This window comes from Poecilia latipinna, unplaced genomic scaffold (genome assembly GCF_001443285.1).
Source record: "Poecilia latipinna isolate Pla-1442-1.1 unplaced genomic scaffold, P_latipinna-1.0 Scaffold1323, whole genome shotgun sequence".
Taxonomy (NCBI): domain Eukaryota; kingdom Metazoa; phylum Chordata; class Actinopteri; order Cyprinodontiformes; family Poeciliidae; genus Poecilia; species Poecilia latipinna.
This window is the reverse complement of record NW_015113939.1, coordinates 94,368-120,428: the sequence shown is the minus strand read 5'-3', so window position 1 is coordinate 120,428 and position 26,061 is coordinate 94,368. Positions and strand designations below refer to the sequence as shown.

Sequence of the window (26,061 nt, the reverse complement as noted above, 5' to 3'; positions counted from 1 at the left end):
GTGTGAGCCAAATAATGGTCAGTAGAAACATTTAATAAACTTATCTGTGAAAAATCTTGGTTTTCTTTTGATCTTATCGCAAATTTCATTAGAAGAAACTTAAAGGGATTTGCAAGAGAGGAAACAGGCCGGCCTGCAGGTCTTAAATACCATAAATAGATCAATATAAGTGACAACATGTTTGTTTAAACTGTCTGTTCAGGTGAGGTTTATGAGAAACTGTGCATGCAGAGCAAGGTGCCAGACATGCAGCACTTGACTCCTCCGAACAAAAGCAAACAAAGTCCAAAGATAGCTGATGGCTGTCAGTCAAAGCCATGGCAGGCAGCTGCCTCGGCCTGTCAGCCATCACTCTTTTCCCAGGGTTCCTCTGAGCTGCAGATCCCCCGCCCGTGTTTTTACACAAACAGATCAGATTCCTTCTCAAACAGGCTGCTGCCGTCCCTTTTGATAACAGTGTAATAATTCAAAACAAATGATTCAGCCCTTTGATGGGAGCACTTTTATAGGTCACAAGGACATCACCCTCAGTCTGACATCTGTTTGATTTTATCTTTGTGAACTTTATCCCCCTGCGAGAAAATTTACTGGCTCTGACCAGAGCTGTGTGCTGGAGCAGATCACTGGGCAACGCAGAACATCCCCGGTTTTATAGTCTGAAGTTAAAACGAGGATGGGAGCCCATCTTGATAAAGTTTTCCGCCTTGCAGAACTATTCCTATCCATGGAAGTTTTTCACATTTTGTCATCTTACAACCATAAAATTTACTGCATTTTGTTCTGTTTTTTATGTGATAGATGAGCGTCTGCAACCTGAGGATCAGGAGCTACAACTGGTTCTTTGGACCTTTAACAATGATTCTTAATACCTCTGACTAAAAATGATAGAGAGCCAACTAATTTGTTATTAAATTATGGATATAATAACAAATGCAGGATTCAGTATTAAATCCTGTTTTTCTAATGGAAGAATTGCATTGAATTTCAGTGACATGCGGTCAGGGGAGGCAGGTGAGGCAGACCCTCACCTCCATGATGACAGCCTCACCTGTCATCATGGAAAAATAATATATAATAATAAAACCATTTATATTGCTATTTTCACCCTGTGGTTTGTACTATAAAGTATCTATTTTTTACTTAGCTTAACCAATTCTGATTCTGATTTTCCCATTCAAATGCTCAGAAGCGAAGCAGGTGAGGCAGCAGGAAGCTGAGCCTCACCTGGGATGGATCAACCTCTCGCTAACTGCACTGGCTGCCATTCTATGAGAGCAGGTCCTCCTGTCTGTACGCCGGTAATAAAATGGCTAAAAAAACATTTAATATATGGACTGATTTTCCATAATTTAGCTTATGTATATAATGTACAGTGTTTTTTTGTCACCAACTGTGTGTGTATCGTGTTTTGTGTGCAGAAGAGCGATCAGAAACGGCAGAAAACAGACTCCAGGGGAGGCAGGCAGTTCTCTTGCCTCATGGCAGGGGGCGCTCATTATCCCAGACATTGTGACTGCACAACTGCAGAGTAAGACACAGTGAGCTAGCCATGGAGCTAGCCACACAGTAAATAAGTAAAGTACAACGATATATTTGTTTTCTCCTCTCTTCCGACGTAAACATGAAAGACTGCATTTCTACACTTAAACAGTTTTCTAAAGTGGATTTTCATTTGAAGCAGGAGATAATAACTAAAGGAAGACCAACACCGGAGCTGAAAGTTTAGCTTCGAGAGTTTGACGATTCTCAAACGGAGTAGAAAAGACATGCTGAGGATAGACTGGGCTTTGGATGAACGGATATTTTTGTGCAGAATTAGCGGTGCATGGATTTCATTGATAGATAAAGGTAAGACAGCATTAAGATGTTTTTTTTAATTAAATGTGCGTTTTTTGGGCTACAGTTTGTATGTCTAAATAATTCAGTAAAGTAGAAGCGGTAGCTAATCTACCACACCAATTATTTATTTATTAGGCCTAAAACATACTACAACAACAGACTGAATGTTCTGTTCTGTGTGCAAATTTCTTGAATGTTTTTTTTGGTGTTAAATCCTAAAACATGAAGTGGCATTGTTGTCAGTTGCTATGGCAATGAGTCTGCGTAACTTGACGAATACAGATCACTTTGCTGTGGATCATAGCACAAAATCATTACCTACATTTCTAAGTTTCACTGAGTTAACGCGGCTATGGATGGCATGTAAATGATTAGTCTTTTTGCCCCCCAGCGTTTTATGCCTGCGCGAAATTTCCGTACGTCCAATAACATGCATGGTGTCTAAGTCATAAGTCATTGCCTCACCAGCAATGAACCTCACCGCACGTCACTTTTTTTTTTTTTTTTACACTTTTTCACCTTTTTTTTTTTTTCCAAACTTAAAATTAAAATCAGAAATAAGACAGTGATAAACATCCTTGTAGTATTTATCTATTCTTGCTTAACATTTGCGGCTAAATGAGTTTTATTTCACCTGTCTGAGGGTGAAAATGACTCGTTGGATTGTAAAAGTTGCAGACTCCTGTGATAGACGAGCACAATGTGGAGCATAATGGTGTAGTAGAAGGAAAACAGAATTTTACTAGAATTTTATTTTAAATACAAATCTGACAAGTGTGGCATGCTTTTGTTTCCACCCTTGATGAGTCAATAATTGTTGAATCTTAATTTACTGCAGTTACAGCTGCTGGTCTTCTAAATCTAGATACTGATATTTTTCTTTACAAAACAGTTCAAGTTCAGTCAAACTGAACAAAAAAAGTTTGTAAATATTCATTTCCACCTTTTCTGGTCTGGACTTTGACTAGACCATTCTAAAATTAATTTTCTTCAATCTAAACCGTCCATTTTGTCTCTTGCTGGATGTTCTGCAGGTTTTCTTCCAAGATAATCCTGGATTTTTCTGCCCATTTTCCCATCAACTCTCTGTCCCTTTTGAAGAAAAGCATCCCCACAGCATGATACTGCCATTACCATGTTCCTCATAGTTGATGTGCTGAGTTAGTCAGCATTTATGCTAAAAGTTATATTTTTGGTCTCATCTGAGCAAAGCCTCTTTATTGAAATGTTAGTGGTGACCTTATGTAACTTCTTATGACTTTCTTTCAACTATGATTTTTATTTATTTTCTTTTTACAAATAGCTTTTGTTCACTAATTGTCCCGTAAACTGATCCTACCACCTGAGCTCCAGAGGCACCACAGAGCTCTTGGTTCATACTTATATTCCAGCAGGACAACTGATTGGTTATTGAACTTTGAGAGTTATCAGATGAACTTCAAATATTTCAAATAAATGTTTTGTAAAATATATTGTATCCTTATTCTCACTACTTCATAATTATTCACTACTTTTGTGTTTGTCTGTGACATAATCCAACCCCCCTCCAAAATATGTAGATTACTGGTATTAATTATAATCTTACAAAATGCAAAAAGTTGAGTTGGAATTTATATTTTTGTAAAGAACTGCAAGCAAACAGGAAAAAAAAAGTTCAATTATAATTTTGCAAACTTACAGCAGAACAACTGAGAACAAAAACAAGAAGTATGAAACTAAAACCTGATCCAGCTTAATTCCAAATATCAGCGCTAACTTCTCATGCTTTTCTATGTTTCTAGTTTGAAGAAAGACCACTGGGGGTTGCTTGCCTCCAGACTCCGGCCATGGTTGGAGCTATATGCTAAAGCCATGGTCAGGCCCCAGAGATTTCCAGCCTCTTAGATGCCTATAACTCATCCCTAGTCCTGCTTCTGAAGGGAGATTTTCCCCCTCAATCCCAGGCCCCAAATATCCTTTCAAAGGCCGCAGACTGGAGACAGATATGTAGGTGTTTTAGATAACGCAGGAATTGCATTAAAGGATTTTTCTGTTTTAAAGCTGTTCCATCTTTTTTTGCCCTTTCCCATAGACCTAAAGAAGACTGGCTGAGAGCGAACGGGAAGAGGGGTAAGGGATGTGCTTTGGGACAGACTAGTTCGTACATTTGTGGTCAGTTCACAGCTCATAAAAGACTAGTGCTAACCTCAGAAGATATTGAATAATGTAGAGAGACTAGAGGCAGTGCAGAACCCCGCTAAAGAATACTAAAGTTATTGACCCGAGTTTGGAGAGAAAGCCTCATAGTTCATTGATCTCCTCACCAGCCTAATTACAGGGCAGCAAGATGAATCTTCATGTGGAGGAAAACAGAAAATTTACAGTGATGAATTTTCAGAGTGATGGGGATTCGTGCCAAATGCAACCGTTAAATTAAAAGCTCTGGCCCAAAACCTCAGCGTGGGATAATTTTGTTTTGCAGAGCAGCGTGTGGCCGAAAAGAGGCGCAGAAAAGTCAACAGAATCTCAGCTTGGAGGCGGTGCGTAGACAGGAAAAATCAGTTAAACGGGTCTGGTAAAGTCGTAGTACCCTCCTAGGTACAGTAGCTTACGAAAGTATTCACACTCATTGTCTCAGATTCCAACTTTAAACTTTGATGAATTTTAAAAAGCTCAAGCTTAGTCAGATTGGACAAAAAGTATCTGTAAGCATCAACTGTCAAGTCCTGCCATAGATTCTCATTTGGATTTATGTCTGGACTTTGATTAGGACATTTTTACATGAAAATGCTTTGATCTAAATCTCTCCACTGTATTTCTGGATGTTCTTATCCTGGTGGAAGGTGAAACTCAGCCTTGGACTCAAGTCTTCTGCAGCTTTTGAAAAGATTACAGGATTTTCTGTATTTTAAAAATAGTTCCTGTGATTAGCCTCCCTGTCCCTGCAGCATGATGCTCACACCACCATGCTTCATGGTAGGAGTTGTGTCATGCACAGCATTTTACATGTAGACCAAAAACTTAATTTAATTCAATTTATTTATATTTTGCCAACTCACAACAAATGTCATCTTGAGGCACTTTACAAAAAATGTAAAAAATAATTTTAGTTCAATCACACATACATTCAAATTAATCCTGGTTATCAAACACTGCATTAAGTAATTTAAAAAGTTTGTATTTATGAAACCCAGCAGATTGCCTCAAGTTATTGACCTTCATCACTCCTGAATGTAGGAACAGTTGACAATTGCTTGCAACGAATCACTGACTTTACAGCAATGTCTCAAACTGAGCATGCACGCAGCAACAGTGGAGAGGAAAAACTCCTCTGTAACAGGAAGAAACCTCCAGCAGAACCAGAACCGGGCTCAGTTCAAATGCCCATCTGCCACAACCGACTGGAGGTTTGAGACAAATGGGACTCCTTGTTGTTTGTTAGACAATGTTCTTCTTCTTAACACTTTTCCCAAAAACAAAAATCAGGTTTTGTAGATTGCTCAACTAATAGTTGTCATGTCCATAGGTCCTCCTCTTGAGTAACCATGGTCTTCTCTGTTTATTGCTCTCCTCATCTGAGGAACTTTGAACATTATTTTTATTAAAGGAAATCGAAAAAATGGGGGCTAAGTAGTTACGTTTTTCACTCTTTATTTAATTTTATTTGTAATTTTTTTCCTTTCACTTTTCTAATTATCATCTGTTTTGTTTTGGTGTATCACACAAAATCACAATAAGTTTGTTGCCGTGACACAACAACATGCACATAATGTAAAGGAGTATAAAAGCTTCTGCATGGCGGTGTAAATGTGTGTAACGACCGACATCTGCCTCCCATGCCTCTCTGTTTTATTAAAGCTTACGCTTCACTTTGGCATTTACTTTCTAACTTCCTGATCACCCGGCCTCCTATTCCCCAGCAGACTGTATTTACATTTGCCAGCTTAACATGAACAAGGTCAGGTCCGCGAACACACAACTCCTCCACAGTCCACATGTCGTTCTGTGGCGTTGGTTGGGCCGACCGGCTCAGAGATTAGTCGACTTGTTCCTTCTGGTTTCTCGTTTTCTAAAGGATCAGCAGGCTAGAAAAAAAAAAAACGCCAATATTTTAAAATAGGCTTTATTTCGCTTTGCAAATTCAGCTAAACTGTGTTTAGCAGTCACGACATTACACTCTGTTACATGCATTTTCTTTTTTTATTTCTGAAGCATAACATTTGATATGAAGCAAAAACAGACTTTGGTTATGGTTAGAGGATTGTGAAACCACAAAAAATGCTCAAATTCTGAGTTTGTTGTCCCTGATGTATTAAAAAGCAAAAGGAAAAAAGAAAGAAAGGGAAAAATGTTAAGTGTTGTGCCACTAATCTGTGTGTATAACGGAGGTTATGATACAAAAAAAAAAAGATCCAGTCATAAATCCCAGATTTCAAAACGCGCCTGAACCAAGCCCAGATATTTGCTGAAATAATACATCACATATCTCACATTCAGAAAATTACAGACAAGCAGCCTCATTCTACAGACGGGCGCTCGACTAGACAGGGACTACCCGGACCCACATGGTCAGAACCCACACATCAGTGGATCCAAAACGGCATGAGAGACAAAAATACGAACGAGAGTGGGAGAGCAGGGAAGCAAGCTTGTGGCTGAAATCGAGGAAGGATCAACTAAAAACTGCTGCAGCAGAGCTTGAAATTAAATTCTGAGAAAACATGAAGTAATCGCTGTCTTCCTTTTTCTGCCATTAGAATCTGGAAAGCAGTTAATTAAACGTCGCTAAGGTAAGCTGGGCTTCTCTTTTCCTCCTTCTATGTGCTGCTTTGTGAATTCCAGCACAGTTCCTCGCCTCATTTGTTGTTTGGTGGTGTACATTTTACTTATTGAGCAGTGGAGTTTTGTACAGCCTAGGCAGAGATTAAGACAAATTCTGATAAGGACTGGAAGTTGACTCTCAGCATTAAGGAGGATTAATGTTTAGCTCTGTGTGGCAGGGGCCTTCTCAGTGGCTGTGTTTACGCAGTGTTGCAGACCCCGCATTAATCCGAAATTAGTATAAAAGATCAGCTGTGGCCACTGAGGCGAACCTTCGAAGGGCTTAGGCCTGTAATCAAGTCTCACTTTTGGACAATGAGCGCCTAGAAGGTCAATGAGAGATGAGGGGTGGGGTACTGGGGGTGGGGGGCTCTTTTGGTGACCACATGATTTAATTTAGGTGAGATCTACACACAGACAAAGTATGTGGCTTCTCCCCCTGAAAACAGCGGACCGGGATTTATTTTAGTTGGAGCTGAAGGAAACATTCATGTTTATCATTTAACACTTGAAAGACATTTCTCTCTTTTTACTTGAAGCCGATCTGAAATCTTATCCATGTATTTGATGACACAAGTTTACATTTCAGAGCGGGACATATTAGCTCTGTCACGTAATTATGATGTGCACTGAGGGATTAGAACAACAGTATGGAGCTACAGAGCTGCCAACTAGAACAACGTCTCTCCTGTTCCAACACAAACCTGGACAGAGAGGAGATGCATGGAGAATCGCATGAGGAGCCTGAGAGTTTAACCATAAAAAAATAAAAGGGGACGAATTTGAAACTACCAGAAAATATGAGTGAATTTAACACAAAATTATATTTAGTATTTCAAAAACACTTTCAATAAAGTAGTTTTGAACTGAATTAGGAAGAATCTATCTATCTATCTATCTATCTATCTATCTATCTATCTATCTATCTATCTATCTATCTATCTATCTATCTATCGGGTATTAAGATTCTTAGGATCTACTTATTTTCCTCTTTAGTTTTTATTTTATCAATAAAAATATTATTAAAAACATTTTTTTTCATTTCTCATCTATTTTATAGTAATTTTAAAATTTGTCTCCTTTTTTGGTTTTTCATTATAAAATATTTTATTATTTTCCAAAAAGCTAAACCCAGCTATCACAAGAGACAAATAATGCTGATCTCACCTAAAGTAAAATACAGAAAATTATTTATTTTGTCCACATTTCCTTTTCTTTAAATTTTTTATTCCTAACTTCTCGTTTTTCTCCATTATTTTCTTTTTTTTATCTGTTTCTGTCTTTATTTTTTAGCTGATAATATGAGAGATTGCTGATTGGTGGAGGGTTGGTTGTTCGTTCTTCTTGTTAATGTAACAATACAAGAGTGATGCCAAGCTTAATCACAACATGTTAATATTCTAATAACTACATAAAAAAGGCAGTTTAAAATGATTTTATTTCACCGTGACTTCAGTGTAACTTTGATATTTTTTTGTTTTTATTTTGGAGTCTTTTGTCTGGGACCCAGAGGCCTCATGTACGACCGAGAGAAGACAGGAAATATAGCCGAGTATGAACCACAAGCCTTGGTTGATGATTACTCATGAAACTGTTGATGTCTGCATTATTTTGGATTTTTAAACCGCTCTGGAGCAGCGATGCCACGCTCCAAAACGCTTCCAAAAGGAGACAATTTTATTGACATTTTTTAAGAAGGCTTACCATACATGGAGCCTAATAATGTAGCCACGAGAGTTTCTCTGGCGCGGCGGATGAGTTCAGGGGAGCTTGCCCTTGTAAATACTTTCCAGGCTGCATCAGTGAAGTTCCTTGAATTATTTATTTACTGACATTTTTCAGCGCTTGGGTAAATTACAGCCGCCAAAATCATCTCCTCAATCAACTTCTTGGCACATGCCAGTCCTTAAGTTTTCCACAGGAATCCAAGCGTGCATCATGTGAACACACGTGTTATCAGCTTACACACACACACACACACACACAACATAAACCAGCAGCAGCAACAAAGCTGAATGATAATTTGGGGCATTTACACCCTGTTGTGGTGGAAGCAGATCTCTTCATGTGCCATAAGGGTACCAGGAACCCCTCAGCCCCTCATACCCCCCAACCTCAGCCACCCACGGCTCCTGCTAAGATTAGACAAATTAAACGCTATTATTCACGTCACTCCTGCAGCTGGCCTTTAAAGTGGTTCTGTGTTAACTATCAGAACGGTTTGCTTTAAAAGCCACAGTCTTCTCCTTCATTTACGATATAAAAAAGCGTTTTTGGCCGACTCGCGGTGGGATTTTTCCTCTCTTCGTGTTGCAGAGAAAAAGAGTTTTTATTATGCTGGAGTTTCTGCTGCTTGGCATGCATTTCCATAGCTCTAAATACTTCACCTGCACAGTTTAGTCCAAAACCCGAAATGTTTTAATGACACAGTTCTAGTATTATTCATCTGGTTAAATCTTTAATCTGTGTTTTCGTACACTGTTTTTCCTCCACAAGAAGACACTTCAGTGTTTGCATTCTATTAAAAATATGATGTGTAGCTCAGTAAGCCTCTCACATTTGTCCTTATGATTTTAATGCAGTCTCATGTGGACACTCCACCCCCATCCCAAACCCACTACCACCCACCCCTTTATTTTCCCGGTTGTATTCCCTCAACCTGATAATGGATGTGGTATTGGCCGGGGGCCCTTGGACTGAGGCGGACCGGTGATGGATAACCTTGTTTCAAACCCATCATCACTGTACAGCATGTGCCTTGTATGTGTTGTAAAATTTCCCCACCGTCCAGCCCCCATCCCATCCTCCCATCCTGACCAGGTTCCAGACACAGATTGGACAAATGGACAGTTAGAGACGACGTGCAAACCACGTTTCATTTTTACCTTGTGTTACAAACTGGAGAGAAAAACCAAATCCTACTTTTTTTTTTTTTTTCAATTCAAACCAGTTAATAAATCATCAGTTCAATGAGATCAATTAATTAATTGGCAATAAGCAATTAATTAATTGATTAATTAATTGCGCCTGTTACTGTAACAGGCGTTCAAGACAAAAAGCGATGGGGACAAACTTAAATAAACACTGCAGAAAATGATAAACACCCCAAATTATTCATTTATGGTTTGTAATGCCTTGATACAGTGCCTTGTAAAAATATTCATACTTCTTGGATTTTTTCACAAATGTAAAAAGTGTAAATTATTGAGCCAACTTTAATCTAAATAGCATCCAGTGCAAACAGTTTCCTTTAGGCATTGATTTGTAGCCGGGGCCCGGCTGTGTGTAGCTCACTCAAGGTTCTGATTACACAACAATGTTTCCAAAAAGTAGCATTTACACAGCAGTAGAATAAAAACGTTCTGCATGCCGATGAAAACACCAACAGCAACGGAAACAATGTAGTGTGCATGCCAGGCCCATAGGAGGCAGTGTATCTTTCTTATATCCACCATTTGTTCTCCCTGGTCCGATCCAGAGGGTTTGTTTCAGAAGACAATTCTCATACAGTGATACACATATGATCATGTGATGCTTCATGAATGTTCCACAACAGTTCAGGTTTTGCTTTAACACGTCGAATAATCTGAAGAGGTGCAGCAGGTTTTTTTTTGTTTGTTTTTCCGCCAATGTTGTTGTTGTGCTGTGAGCAGAAGGAAACATTGTTAAGGAAAGGTGTGACATCACTGTGTCCTGTTGTGTTTGTTTTACTTCAAACAAACATGATTTATATGGTTAGAGCTGATGGTAGAATGGAAGATGCCACTGATTGGAGACTGGGTGGAGGTTCACCACTCCGCCTGTACATACCTAAATAGAATGGTTTATAGCAATGATTTTTAAGGGGTCAGAAAGGTCTAGTCAAAGTCCAGACTTAAATCTAATTACGAAACCTTAAAGTTATACTTACAAAAGCTCCCCACTTAATGTGATAGAGCTTAGTTTATTTTGCAGAGAAAAACAAAAACATAAATAAAAATGCAAGCCACACTCATCAGATTTGTTTTGTTTCAGGAAATAAAGAATTCAGACAAAATGAAGAAGCCAAAGAGCTACAGTTGTTCCTCCAGCTCCCGAGTTAAGCTGTCAATTACAGTTATACATAAAATATTTTACAGAAAAATAGTAACATATATTTAAACACCTAAAATAATCATATGTTTCTACATATACATCTGCAAAGATTTTTAGATCATAAATGGTATTTTGATCTACAATAAAGCAGATTTTTGTTACTTGAGCCCTCTGTCATGATTTGAGTCTGCATGCTCTCAACAAAATGAACTTTTTGAAAGCTTATCTTCTGATCAGTCATCAAACCAACACCATCCCGCCAGGAGCCAGGGGCGCCGACTCCTTCCAACATTACTGCCTTCTGTGATTCTGGCATATCAACTTCAAATCCTGCTACGGGGAACTCCACCAAACTTTCTCGCGGAGGGTAAAACTGAGCAGCGGTTGAGATAGTGTGTCTATGAAAACAGTGACGGAGCAGTTTGTGCCTGATGTGAAACATGATAACACCGTCTACAAGCTGGGTGTCGAGAAAACACCACTTAATTTGACTTTCAGATTTGATGCTTGATTATTATTTTAATCTGAAATGCTGTTGCATGGAAAAAATGATTGCCATACTTCCAAGTCATTTTATAGATTGGAAATTACAGCACTTTTCAGTGCAGTTTCAAGTTATATCTGCACTGTACAGATTTCAGTGAGAAATCTGTACAGAAATGCAGATTACGTGGCGGTAACTTAAACTCTAAGCAGATTTTTTTGAGTATTTTGTCATAAACTCAGAGGAATTGTGGTCAACATCATTAGTTGCTAAGTTATGACCAAATCTAGTACATCTTTTATGTGTTTTGTTGATGAAAGCAGCAGCAATGCAGGAGGTAATTAGTCCAACCAAATTAAAAGCTGACACACAGTTTAAGGACAGCTGTACAACTCACTCTACACCCGGAGGTTTTTTCTATCTAAAGGAGCTGCCGACGGCTGTTTCTCATCCTCACTCACATGAGTTATATGTCTGACACATCTTACAGTACACTAAAAAGACTCAGCATACATGAAGAGAAAGAAGAAAAAAAATTATGTGCTTCACATTCACATGTTTTGCATTTCTTGCTGGGAGAGGGTGTCATCTCTAAAGATCTAATTCAATTTAACCTCCAAGCTGTTTCCAATCCTCCTTCCCTTCTCAATATTTCACTCCGTGGGTTCAAGGCTGGAACATTTGCCATTGGATTGCCTTTTAATGGCGAAATACAGAGTATTTTGTTGACAAAAAGTCTAAGGAAAATGGTCAAGTCCTTAGAGAATCACTGGATCAGGCAAAAAGGAAAATCTTGCAATTAAATTGCTTTTCAAATGCTATTTAGAAAAAGAGTGTGCTATCCAAGATAGACAGCAACTTATTCCAGCAGAAACACCTCAATACTAAAAGTTCAGTATAAATCATACTTGTGTATTTTTATTTAAAACTTCAAAACACAAACCCAAAGAATGCACAATTTTCACATCTCTATAAAATAAAATTGTTATTCGTGTTACTGGGCTCACAGCTCACACATTAACTTGTTTTATTCATTTTTCACATTTTATCTAAAATAGAGACATATTCAATAAAGTTGAATATTATTAAAAAGCCAATTTATTTCAGAAACATTATTACTAAGAAACAAAACATAAAGTTAATCATACAGAGTTGCGTTTTCCAGTCTTTATTCCTATTAATTATGATGATTTTCCTCTTGACATTTAAAATTAAAATATAACATCAGACCAATAAGATGTATATATTTATAAATATACATAAAATACAGAAATGTGTATTTGCTTGTTTTGATAAAACAAACAAAAACACTGCAACCAGCTATCAACGGGTTCCAAACACAGTAACAATATAAGTAATAGTTACAAAAGGTCGTCAGCCACTGTAGTTAGTAATGGCTCATCGTAATCTGTTCATGTGGTTGCTTCATAATAATGATCATCTGAATGTCTCAATCTGAGCCCTGTATTAAATGACTGGGTTGTTTAAAATCAAAATAAATGTAGCTTACCTTGAGGTTGTGATCTTCATCTGGCATTGCTACAAAGAAATCAAAACACTCCTTGTTGTGGTTCTGCATTAGACCATTATTCCCGTTCATTCACCAGAGCCTGTGTTATAACAGTAACAGCAAAACCTTCAAATTATGATTTATCACTAGTTACCTGTCTTGCACTGAATGGTAAACAAATGGAAAGTTAGAGGACACATGTTAACAGAAACCGTACTTATTTGAAGTTGAACAATAATTATTTGATTATCTTGTTCAATTTTCCCCCACCCAAAAACATAAATGCACATTTGTATCTCTGATATGATAAATTATTTTTCAAATCGTATGTAAGGTAAGATATATTATTTTTATGCCCTAGCCTGGCTGTCCTCAGAATGCTAATGTTGTTAGCAGCTAGCTCAGTGCCGAGTCGCGAACAGAAAATATGTTTATTCAGTGGGACTTTAATGCTAAAAAATTAAAAAGCTAAATAAATTAAATATAACCTATCCAGACATACAGTCACAGTGAGCTGTTACTGTTCCCCCACATGCTTCGTGTCTGGCCACGAACAGAAACGAACACGGGGGAACATTGGACCTGAATTGGGGGAACATTGGACCTGAATTGGGGGAACATTGGACCTGAATTGGGGGAACACTGGACCTGAATCCAGCGTCAACATTAACTACAACTCCAGCATGAATTTGGGTTTACAGAAACTAAATAAATTATTTACCAGGAGATTCAAGCTCATAAAATAACATAGATTAGTTCATTGTTAGCGATAGCATCGTTATCATAAAATGACTTAAAATAGCACAATTCACTACTGACCTGGCAGAAACAAGTCGACAGCCATCTAATGCTTCTTTTGATCCTATTGACCCAACTTGAAGCTAAATGATTGAATTCTCCAGGCTTTTGAAAGCTTTCTTCTGGCTCATCGACTCCAGGTAGTTATAGTTATGCGGATCGCCTCGACACCGGGTAAATCCTCAGGATTATAAGAGAAGTCTTTTTTTACTGAGATAATACGGATCATATCCTAAATATATTTTTTCGAGATACCTGGGCTGTTCCAGCCTATTTAGGGCATTAGCATACTCATGATCAACTTTGCTTTGTTTTGAACTGGAAAAATCCCCTTCTGGCCCTCCATCTGAATTTCGCACGTCATCCGGGTCACGTGACTGAAACCCAGCAATAGTTTTACCCGTTAACAGCTTCTCCCACCTGAGTTGTGGATCTCTGGAGCCTCTCCAGAGTTAACATGGTCCTCTTGGCTGCTTCTCTGATGAATGTGGTCCATGATGTCTTGGTAGGTCTGTTGGTGAGCCAGCCTCTCTTCATGTTCAGATGATGGATTGACCAGATTGATCTTTGGGAAATGCTCAAAAGTTCAGATATTGTTTTACAGCCCAACTGTGCTTTAAATTTCCTCTCTGATGTTTCTGCTGTGGTCCATCTTTTTATTGATTATGGTGACTTCTGAATGCATTTGGTTGCAATGGACTGTATTTACTAAAAGGGAAAGGATAACACTTTTTAGATTTTTTTAGATGTAAAAAATAAAAATATTGTATCAATTTCCTTCCATTTCACAATTATGCCAAATTTGTGCCACTTCAGCCTTCTGCTAAATTAGAGGGAGAATATAGAGTCTGAATTCTTACATAAAAACTCTTTAAAAATCCATTTGTGTGCATCCAAAGCTGCTACAAGACAGCTTCTCCTAGAATAGCAGGAGTTTTGCTGTCTACACTTCTATATTTAAGTGTTGTGGTCATGCATGATTCATTATGGGCTCAGCAAGGCACCCGTCATGCCAAAGCATATGCCAAGCTGAAATATCAAACAACTGGCACTGACTGTTGCCATGAGAGGTTCTCCACTCTTGCCACAATTCGCTTGCACTCCGTTCACCACTAACTGCCTCTGCAGGGTGATCCTCACCCACTTATGAGCAGCGTGTGAGAGTATCAAAATAACTTGTGAACATCAACTTTTAAGACGAGGTTTCTGTCGACCATGAAACAAGGTTTAAATTGTAAAAGTCTAATAAAACAAAATGCATCAGATCTCATTTCTGGCTGAAAGTGTTACTTCCAAATGCACTTTCCTGAATGTTGGCCTTTGAACAAAGGTCTGTTTTGAAGGCTGCAGGAGGTTTTGCCACAACAGCTGTGTAGTGACTTTGGTATTTACAGAAGTCAACATTGTATTGCCATGTGGTTCTATGTTAAATCAGCGAGCCACAGAAGCAAAACTAAAAATGTATATTGCACATTTACGAAGTTCTGAAGTCATCTGTAAGGAAAATACCCACAAGTGCCTCGTATAAATAAACACCACAGAAATATCTGAGTTTCCCTCCTCTGCCAAGCAACATTACCCAAGGCATAATAGGAGAGATAAACTGAGCGTTCTGGTTCCCCTCAGTGCAACGAGCCATGAAAGAAGTTTCCTTTTTATGACCAGCGATGCACGGCATGTTTCTGCAACAGATTCTGTCCATTAACACATCAGCTGTGTGCATTCACTTTGTGAGAGAAACAAGAGGCAGATGGATCCTGTAGTCGCGTCGTTCACAGCCAGCACAGACACAGTAGAAGGGGAAATTTGTTTCACAGAGGTCACCCCAGCGGGGGACGGAGAGAACTCTCAGGTCAGAAGACTTCAAGATGAGGAGAGCAGACACTCCTCACTGCAAACCGTGTGATCCATCATCACCGGCACGTTCTTCTGTTGGAAGATCGCGAGCATGCTGGGAGCTCCCACAGACCTCCACTTGAGCACAGTTCAGCTCAAATACATGAAACACTGAAGATAACCTGAGGTAGCAGTCACAGCCTTCACACCTTTTCACTTTTTGTAGTGTTGCAACTGCAAAATATTTTATTCTTTTTTTAGTTAATTAATCTTGATTAATTAACCACATAGATTTTAATGCATTACAAATTTTAATGGATTTTTTTTCTTTCTTTTATGTGGAAATGTTTTGGTCAGAACCTTTGTGTTCTCGTGTTTCTGGTTCGCCTGTAAATCAAACACACAACATCTGCAAAGCTGCTTCTCTCGGCCCACTGGGGGTTAATTTCTGCTTCAAGAAACAATCCGATTGAAAGCTGGAAAAAACTATTGTGTTTAAATTGTGTACGTCAGTAAACCTACTCACCATTCTTTACTCTGACACCTCAGTAATCACTTAATCAGTGCATGGAAGAGTATATCACCTCTACAAACGATCAGAAAGCTGGAAAAAGGTGCTCTTGTGAAAAAAAAGTGACAGCATCATGCATTGGGAAAATTATGTTTTCAGCAGGGAAGCTGTTGATGGGAAGATGGATGGCTGGGGTGGAGGTTCACCTCGCAGCAGGACAGCCACCCTAAACATGCAGCCAGATAAATAACCAGATAGTTCACGTATATTCATATTTTAGGATGGCCCAGTCAAAGTTCAGGTCTAAACCTAATTAAGCATGTGTGGCACGACTGAAACTGTTTTGTTCTCTGATGGTTCCCATCAAAATCGTAGAGACTGGGAATGGAGACTTTACTCCCAGATTACTGCTTAGATACTTTCAGAAGGAATTTTGTTACCTGGTTTGAAGAAATGCTTTCAGTCAGTGTTTGTGGGTTTCATGAGATTTAGTGCCTGAAAGGGAGAAAAATACCTGTGAAAATGTAGCTAATACAATAACTGGGTGCTGCATTTAAAGTAATTATCTAAGATCACCGCTGGTGAATCCCATTCCAAACAAAAGCTGTTCTTTAACAGAAGTATCCCTGAGTTTTACAGCAGTGCTAATTTCACCTCCAACTTGCCAAGATCAGCTAGGTAGCAACATCCGTCTGTTCTGGAGCCAAGTCTGGCTCTGATTATCACCAGAGCTACTGCCTCTGCCTGAGAAAAATGCTGCTGCTTTAAAATAAATGTTATTGTTTGTCACAGGAAACCAATCTGATTACTGTTTCTTCTCTCATGTGCGCACTTAACGCCGCACACCGGGCTGTATTTACGCATGTGGTTTTCATTCCACGGCCCCAGCCAGAGGGGAAATGGACACCTCGCATTTTCATCTTTATTAAGTCACAGATTTTAGAAGGGTAAAACGGGGGTTGTTTGCACAAAGTATTTGGCGATCTGGAAGACAATCTGTCTGCGCACATCAAACAATAGATTGGGTTTCCCAGCGGCGGCAGAAGCAACAGAAAGTCAGAAGTGGCCAGGGGAGATGGAGCAGGATGACTCGTCTGATAGCTGTGACGTCTGTGTTTGCTCAACTTGACAGCGAAAGTGAGGAGCTGTTAAAGTGTGGTGCGAAGCTATTTTGGGTTCAACAGGAATTGGCCATTTTGATGGTATCATTTCGCGTCGGGTGTGTGTACAGTTACAGCAGCAGTGTCGACGTTAATGTACATCTTATCAAATGCCTCTGAGTGAAAACAGCGTCTGCAGGGTTCTCTAATTTACTCGACTCTTCATCTGTTTTGCTTTTTTCCCCATTCCTCTGGAAAATACTGAAACAGTCCTGAATACTGAATCATGCACACAAAAAACGACAGAGTGCAGAAAGAAATAATGCATGTAAAAAAACAGAATTAAAGACTTGAAAGACATCTGAGTGGAAAGCTGAGAAACCGAGAGAGCCGTCAGCGGGGCCTGCCAAGGCTTAGAAGTCAGACTGTTTGTTTTGCTTCGTATGTCGGCGAGCCACTCTGCTGCTCCCAGTGTGGTTCTGTCCTGCCGTCATTCTCCATTAGCTTCCTCCAAATAAACTTTACCTCTTCTTCTTTACTTCACACCCAGCAAACCAGTACCACACACCTCCTAGGAAAAAAAACACACACACAATATCTAAATGTTGTGAAAGGAGCCAATTAGAAAATTTATCTTGTTTGGAGGGCTCATAATAGTTTAATTCCAAAAACATGTCTTCTGCCTCTCTGGTAATGTGTCACATGTGCGGCTGTGGCTTTCTGCAGAGCTGGGGTGGGCGAGCAGCAACGGGAGGAGGGGGAGTTTGAACGTGCTTGGTGGCAAACATTTGTTTATGTTTTCCTCCTAGTGCATCATTTCAAAGGGCGGCATCACGGGCTTCACATCTCCTGTCGATTAGAAACACATTGCGATGTGCTCGGTATGAAAAACTGTCAAACCAACAGTCATGTCATGTATGAGAAGCGGGGGGAAGAGTTGTGTGATGCAATGTGTTTTTAAAGATAGAATAACTTCGGCATTTAATCAGGGAGACATCGGCTCATTTGGTTTCACTTAAATCCACAAACCACCCCAAACCTCCCCCCTGAAGTGCAGAGATAGCTTGTGTTGCAGGACCCACCACTCCCAACTGCTGTGTGTGGCTTTCTGTGTGTGTTTGAACAGCGTTATTTTAAAGGAATCTGGTATCAGAAGATTTCTGTCACATCTCCATCTCATATCGATGTAAATAAATAAATACATAAAAAATACAGCAGATGTCTCCACCAGCTGATAAAAGAGGGAATACAACGTGTGTTTTTACTACCTATTTATTTTCTACTTCCTGTGTTTGAGCCTGAGCACGTGGCTAAAAAGGCTTTTAATTGTTCCCATTACACACAGCTGAGGCATGCTACCAAAGCAATGACAGGAACGGTCCTTGAATAGACATCCAACTGTAAAACCTGAAGAAGAGGCTCTCGTGTTTCGTTTTAATTTCCTCCTCGGTTTGCCCCTCCCATGCTCGCTGTATTCCTAGTAGGAAAGAAACATCTACCAGCTTGATGAAATCAAAACTCTGACTCAGGCTTTTGATATTTCATTTGTGAATGTTTCCATTTCTCTAGTTTCAACAACTTCAAAATTTAATTTAGAATCAGTGCTTACAGAGAATGACATTTTGTGACATTTAGCAAATTTCCATGAAAGTTGACTGAATCATAAACAAAACTGACTGTGTTTCCTCTACAAAACTGATATTTACATCTTTTAATGAAGAATTAAACTATTTAGTCATTTAAAACCATTGATTTTATGCTTGGAATTCACAATAATTATTTTGATTTGCATGAAGGAAATCAGGACAAATGTAGAAAAGCATTAAAAGAAAAAACACAAGACTCCAGTTAAATTCTGAAATCAATACACAACATAATGCTGACCCAAAGCTAAAGAGTGATGAAAAGTGTGGCTATTCTGTCTGGAGAAAAGGAGGAACTCAAAGGAACTGTTATCTGATAGCTGCAGCTTGAAGAGCTAACAAACCGGCACCCTAAGGAGAACTTTATGAGCTCATCAGCTTAGCTGGGCTGACTGTGGCCCAGATGTATAGTTGACTTAGAATTGGAACTTGTAAGTTTGATACCAGCTTCCTCTTGTTATGTGGTGATGTGTCTCAGCACGAGGCACTACATAGAAGTAAGCCATGTAGAAGTAAGCCATGGTCATGCTAGTCTTGATTTTCCCACTGACTCAGCATGTCATTCTTCAGGACTTCTTCTGCCCAGCTGAAGTCAACTTTCCCACAGCAACACCATGTTTAGGATTACCAAGTCACTTAAGCTAATGCTAAACATGGTGGAGACAAGGGAAGTTGGACTATTGCTATCCAATCAGCCAGCTGATGTATGCAGCAGGAGTTTTTTTGTTGTTTTTATTATTTTATTTACAGAGAACACACTAAATGTAAAGAAAGCAGTAATTCTGGTTTAGTTGTTGACTCCCTGCATAAGCAGATTTGAATTCTCATTATTATTAATTATTTATTTTTTAATTCCTGAAAACCAAGAGTTTACATCCCTAATCTTGGTGGAAATTATATTTCTAATAGAGAAACATTTTTAGTAATCAATGAAAAATCTGTCTTCTTCTTGTGTTCACATCTTCACCCACATTTCAGTCACACTGTAGACACATCTGTATCTAAAGTGCTCCTAACTTCCTTATTCCTTATTTGGTCACCAAGACGTTTGACAAATTCCAGCTAAAACTGTTTTGTTTTTGTTTTTTAAGATGAAGACTCTGTGTAATCAGATTATGGCATCAAAATATGTTAATTCTTTCCTCTATTTAAAATAAGTCTGGCTCTAATGATGTTTTTATCACCAAAAATTGCCTTTAAATAAAAAAAAAAAGTAAATTATGCTTTATTTATAGTTCAAACTTTCAGTGTTTGTTGCTTTTATGGCTCTTTCTTTATTTTATTGTTCATTTTCATTTCTGTCACACAGTATAACATTTATATTGATAAAACAAAAAGTTATTTCTAATTTCTAACTCCTTTTCATAAGCAATTATGCATTTACACTCACAATTAATTATTTTACACTTTTTCAATTCATTATTACATTGTAATAGAAAATGTGGTTAATCTAGGCTGAGTTAAAGAGAAATCACAGGTACAGGTGTAGAAAGTATATATAAATATATGATATATTTCCTTTGGTTTTATCCATAAATGATTTGCGCAAACAGAGAATATATGTGATCAGGTGTTGTATGTGTGAACCGTCATTAGTGAGGCAGTGGGCAGCACAGGGTGAACACGGCGCTGGGCAGGGTAAGGCCTTATCGCTGCTTTAATTTTTCTCCCCAAGGTGAGCTGGGAAGAGATCAGTGGCACTAAACCCTGGGAATTACCCTAGATATTGGCCCCCTGTGGTCTGCAAATGAAATCCTGCTGTCGGCAGGAAGAACATGGTGGTTAACACTCTGAAAATCAGTTTTTGTGCAGACCACAGCTGGCGTGAAGGGACAACGAAGAGCAGCAGAGAAAGCTGAAGTAAGGAGCAAGAAAATGAGAGGGGGAAGGGGCAGTTTGAAGGGAAAAAGAGGAGAACTCATATGAGAGAAAAATCTGAGGAAATTGCCTTGCTTGTGGCCTGTATTTTAGAATACCTGCTTAAAATGTACATACTTTTCAGGACCAAGTGTCTTCAAAGGTAGTCTGTGTAATATGTGAGTCTGTATGAAAGCTGAGCCCTTATATTCCACGTGGAGGACAACCTAAAAAATAATACGTAACACTGGTGGCAGACAAATGCAGACTTTAGATGCATGAACCAAACTGGAGTTGAAACCAAAACCAGTGTCCAGCTGTTTGCGGGCCTGAGCCGGGTTCTGGGGGCCAAGCCGACTCGTCTATGAGATAAAAATCAGTGCATGTAATCATAACCTACACACACTGGCTGAGCAGCTGTCAGGCCGATGATGGTTATCACCGTTTTCTTTTTTAGCCGACTGAAAGTAGGCACTTTAACACAATATTTCAACTGAAACAATCAAATGACATTTGAATATTTTGATTCTATTGCAACAAGAAAATTGTTGTGTGTTTGTTTAAGGGAATAAAAAACCCATAAATAGCCATGTGGCTTGAAGGACTCGTTGAGAACAGACCTTCCCTGAGGGAATCAGGGTTTGCATTTGCTCAAAAATACAAATAGCATCGTAAACATTTCCATACACCAACTTCCTCTGATTAACATTCCTTCATTTACATCCTTTAGGTGAGGAAGTTCTCAAAAGTAAAAGATGCATCTCACTGTAAAAGGAAAGAATCTGCAATCTAATCCGTGATTCTCGGTGTAATTAACCAAGAACTGGAGTTAATGACATGGAAAATTATACATCAGCTCGTTGAACACCAAACTGACACGACGCAGGCAGAAACTATATATGCTGTTACATTTCAACACTCACTTGAGTCAGTCTTAGCTTCGCTGCCTCACAGATATACACAAACATCCACACACACACACAGCCACATACACACACATCTTCACCTATGTATTTAGCACAGACTCCCCTGCTGCCCTGTGACACAGAGATATTATTTATAGGCTCTTATAAGGGTGTAAAACAAGCCCTCCTCTCTTCAGAAAAACCCTCCCCGAATCAGACCAAAAATAGCAGGTGCTCCGATCACTTAACTAGGCTGGGGGGGATTCAGGGCTTGGAAATAAGGAGAAGGATGTTTACTCATTGCCAGAATGAAACCAGTGCTAATCTCCAATCAAGTCCAAAAGGCAGATAGTTAGCAAGGAGAACCTAAAAATATCCCAGAGGGTAACACATTCCTGATATGGTCGAGCTTAACTTTGATCATACTATACGCTGGACCGTGTGTGCTGAAAATGATTAGCACTTCTGTACAGCGCTTCGGGAGATTCCCTATATAGATTAATTTAAAGAGCATAGCCCAGAGTATTGAGGCATGTTGCACCTTTCTGAGGGAAAACCATGGAGTAGCTCAGAGCGTCTGAAAAGTTTAGCTTAACGCTGCAGTCAGCTCAAACACGCGGCCCTGGTAGGGTCAGGTGTTACATTATGTTTCACCCATTGGACAAATATTGATTACAATCATCTAAATGGGAAAAAGTGAACTACAAAGCATTTCATAGTTCCTCTTCTTCTGTAGGACCTGTTTGGTGAATGTTGATGTAGTAAAAGTACCTGATACTTTCCCATACAGTTTCAGTATTTATAAAGAATTTATAAAGTGTTCTGTGGAATGTAGCAAAGTAATAATGTTGAAAATTCATTTCCAGAAAGCACATCTAAAATATGCAAAATATGACGCAACTTGGGAAGCTGAAACACCAAGACGCAATGCTACTCGGCACACAAAGCAGGCAATCCAGGAGCACCTTTCATTTTCCTTGGTGCTGATTGGCTGAATCCCCAATAGTGGAGATAATGATAATAGTGTTTAACTGTGGATAATAGTGGAGTAAATGCTAGTTTATGTGGTAGTGCTAAGATGGTTTGCAAATTGTATATTAATGAATAATAGGGTATGTCTGAATTATTAAAATAGTAATTTATAGGCCTTTTTAGATGGAATCTCAAGTATTTACTGATTTCTATTTCTGAGCAGTTGTGTAAGTTGTTTCTCCATATTTATCATATTTAGCTGCATGTACATGAGCATGATTAAAAGCGCTAATAGCCTCCCCCTGGCTCTGATTGGTTGTTTCTGATCGAGTGTTGCATTTCTGCAGAAGACAGTAGGATCACAGAGAGAAAGAGAGAAAGAGAGGACAGTATACTGTCACAACATGGTGACAGTTAAACAAATATGTATAAAACAATTTTATATACATATAAAAGTTACATATTGCTACATATTGATATATTGTCTGGGGACTTGCTGCGACACAAACAAAAAGTCCTGTAGAAAGGCGAAATGGCACAGTAATTATACATGGTTTCATTAGTTTTGATTAAAAATTGAAAGGTTTGGAGTGTATTTTCAGTACTATTCAGTATTCTGCTTTCTTCAGAAAAACCTGTAAGATTGGACACAAAAGCTGTGATGAGTTAATAAAGCTCCACTTTAATATCACATCATTCTTTCTCCAACATAATTAGTTGTTTTCATTGTCTCTGTTTTGGTGATGTTAACATGTTCCTTGTCAGTTTTATAGGTGCGTTTGTACTCTGCAGGTCCATCAGGTTTCCGTGGCGACTTCCTTCATTTTATGAAGAGATTTTTGTTAACTTAACTCCCTGTGAATCTCCACTCAAATCCATTTTTAAACTCAGTCATAATCCTTATACTAAGATTGTTAGGATTTCATAGCATGAAATCCTAACAAACCTGCTCTGTTGGTAATAAGAGCTAAACATACTGAATGCAATATCAGGCTGAGATTTCTCTCACTGGCAATTTTTCCAAAAAAAGACATTGTCAGAAAGTTATATTAATATTATGAGAAATTTTTACTACCTCTTTTTCCTACGTTACAGCTGTGTTTTGACAAAGCCACTGAGGTTTTCAAAAGACAGAAACCTCAAAGTCACCTAATTTATTGTGCCTCCAGATCCTCACACCTCTCTTCTTACACCCCACCTCATCTGCAGCCGTCTTCTGGCAGCTCATCCTGCCTGTGCAACGTTTCAGGTCACCTCGCATCCTTTTAACATCGCGTGAAGATAATAATAACTTAATTTATTAGCTACCAGACAACCTCTACATCCCACAACCCTCGGTAAGTCATGAATTAACTGTCTAATTTTGGGATCAGACCTGTGGAATCAGACAAAAAGTCTTGAAAAGCAACAGATCAAGCCGAGATCTAAATCAAGAAAGAGGGAGAAACAATGAGATCTGTCAGACTGCAAAGGGCCCCAAACACATTTGGTAAGGCTTCCAGAAAACCACACAGAGAGAAATGATCCCTATTCTTATCCATAGAACAGTGGTTAGTGAACCAACAACTCTTAAGGTCACAAAAAACAAGAACATCATCTAAATATTGAAAAAGACATTATCCATGACTCAAACCCAAGACCAACATCACTGGTGACCGGAAAGAATTCAAATTAGCCAAAACACATAAAAACCGTTGGAAAATAGTTCCACACATCCAAACTAAAACTAATAAAAGTTTTTTTTTTGTTTTTTTTTTGTCATTATGCTAGTGACCTGGGGAACTAACGGTAACTAAATTAACTATAATTTCATCAGTTTATGAACTTATTAATCACACCAGGGTTATGAAACAAGGCAGTGATCAAAACACACCAGCAGGTTCCCTCTGAAGGGCTCAACTAAAATACAACAAAGCAGGTTTTAAAGTGGCCAAGTCAAAGTCTGGACTTAAATTTAACTGAGAAGCAGCAGCGTGACCTTGGACCTATTGTTGTCTTGTATTTACTCAAGTTAGCTTTGTCTGATATTTAAACATATTTGATTATCTGAACACTTTAAATGTGATAAAAAAATGCTAACCTGAATAAATATGTAGGGGTGCAAATACTTTTCTCCAGCACTGAATTCAAAAACTTCCAGTGAAACAGCAGCAGCATATCTGATTACTTATGAAGGATAAATCACTTCATTCTCACTGAGCTCCACTGATTACTGAACTGAACCAAACTATGACACAGGCTTATGTTCCTTCTTAACTATTTAGTAAGTTTCCTTCAACAGTTAAGATTTTCTTATCTGATTACAATGTTACTAAATCAGTCATTTGAACCTTTCCTTGTGTTTCAGTGAACAAGCAAGAACAATAATCCATGTTGTTGGAAAATAAAGCAATATTCCCCTTACAGCTTGATTTTATGAGGCTTTCTCGACTCAACTATTATCATTAAATCTTTTTACTTATTGTTCAGTGTGGATGCCATTTGCCTAATCCTCCCTACTGAAATTTTCCATGCGTAAAATCTTCAGATTCTTAGTTCAACAAACTTTATTTACCCACATGTCATACAGAGATAGAAAAAACAGCAACTAGCAACAGCTCATAAAATTACAAGGACACAAGGAAGACTGTGTTCTTGTCACCTCGCACTAGTTTTAGCTCTACTATGCTGCAGATATTCACACTTAATTTATATCTCAGTAATCCCCGTGTAAGCAGATTGCTTCATATCTTCAGTAGCTTTAAAATTTCTTGCAATGAAATGAAGTGAGATTAAAAAACTGAAACAGTTTCCCAAAGTTTTTCATGTTTCAGAAACATGACAAGTAGCTGTAAGCATAATTTGTTGCATTTGCAGTTAGATTAAGCAGTTTTATCATGAGGCCTGCTACATATTTAAATAGATTAGTGCAATGGTGCAAAATTTCCTTCATGTTAGATGAGTGTTAGCTTCAGAAGGTTCCTGGTTTGTCCTTGTGGACCGCTGTAAATCTCAGTCATGATTTTTGAGCAGTGCCTCTTACCCTCTCTGAGGTAAAATGGCTTCAGTGGACATTGATGCCGCCGTTCCAGTATCAGCCATTTTAAGATCAGCTTGAAACCTTTTTGGTTCCTGAACATTACAACTGAGGGTGATAGTTTAGGTCAGAGGATTGAAACGTACACAGCTGGGTGCTTTAAACAGAGCAATAATCCAAAGCACAATTCTTCCCAAATCACTCACATTAGTCATATTGGAAAATGTGGATTATGATATGAAAGGAAAAACAAAACTGGGTCTTTTTATGTAACAAAGTTAAAACTGTGGAATAAGGAGAATTATGACAGAAGCTTGTTGGTTGTAACAGAAAACTTGTGGATTCTTTGCCATATGCATTTAACCAGGTGTATCAAAATAATGACATTTGTGGTAAGTGGATGTAATCTTCTGATGGGACTGTATGTTCTTCTGCTGTAAAAGTGCACCGAGTTAACAGGAGAACTTGTTAAGGGGATAAAAAATTTGTTTAGAATCCCCTTTATTTCATGGGTAAAAAAACAAAGTAAATATACTGTAGGTTGTTTAGCTTTTATAAATTTAAATAAAATGACTACCCAAGATGCACTGCATTGCATCCTGGGTAGGTGACACCTGCTAGGTGTCCAACCAGAAGGGTATTTTTTGTGAAATAAGTAAAGTTCAGTCCTTTCAGTTTGGACCAGAGCATGCTGAAATAAAGGGCAATGCAGAAAT

The 26,061-nt window shown here is 38.5% G+C and overlaps 1 protein-coding gene across 1 annotated transcript in view; it reads left to right on the top strand.

Moving 5' to 3' along the window:
- The first annotated feature begins 6,418 nt into the window (after positions 1–6,418).
- Positions 6,419–26,061, top strand: part of pitx2 (paired-like homeodomain 2) — a 55,824-nt gene continuing 36,181 nt past the window's right edge. The window contains exon 1 of the mRNA XM_015055582.1: positions 6,419–6,608. The gene's annotated coding sequence lies outside the window, so the exon portion shown is untranslated. The remainder of the gene's footprint in view (positions 6,609–26,061) is intronic.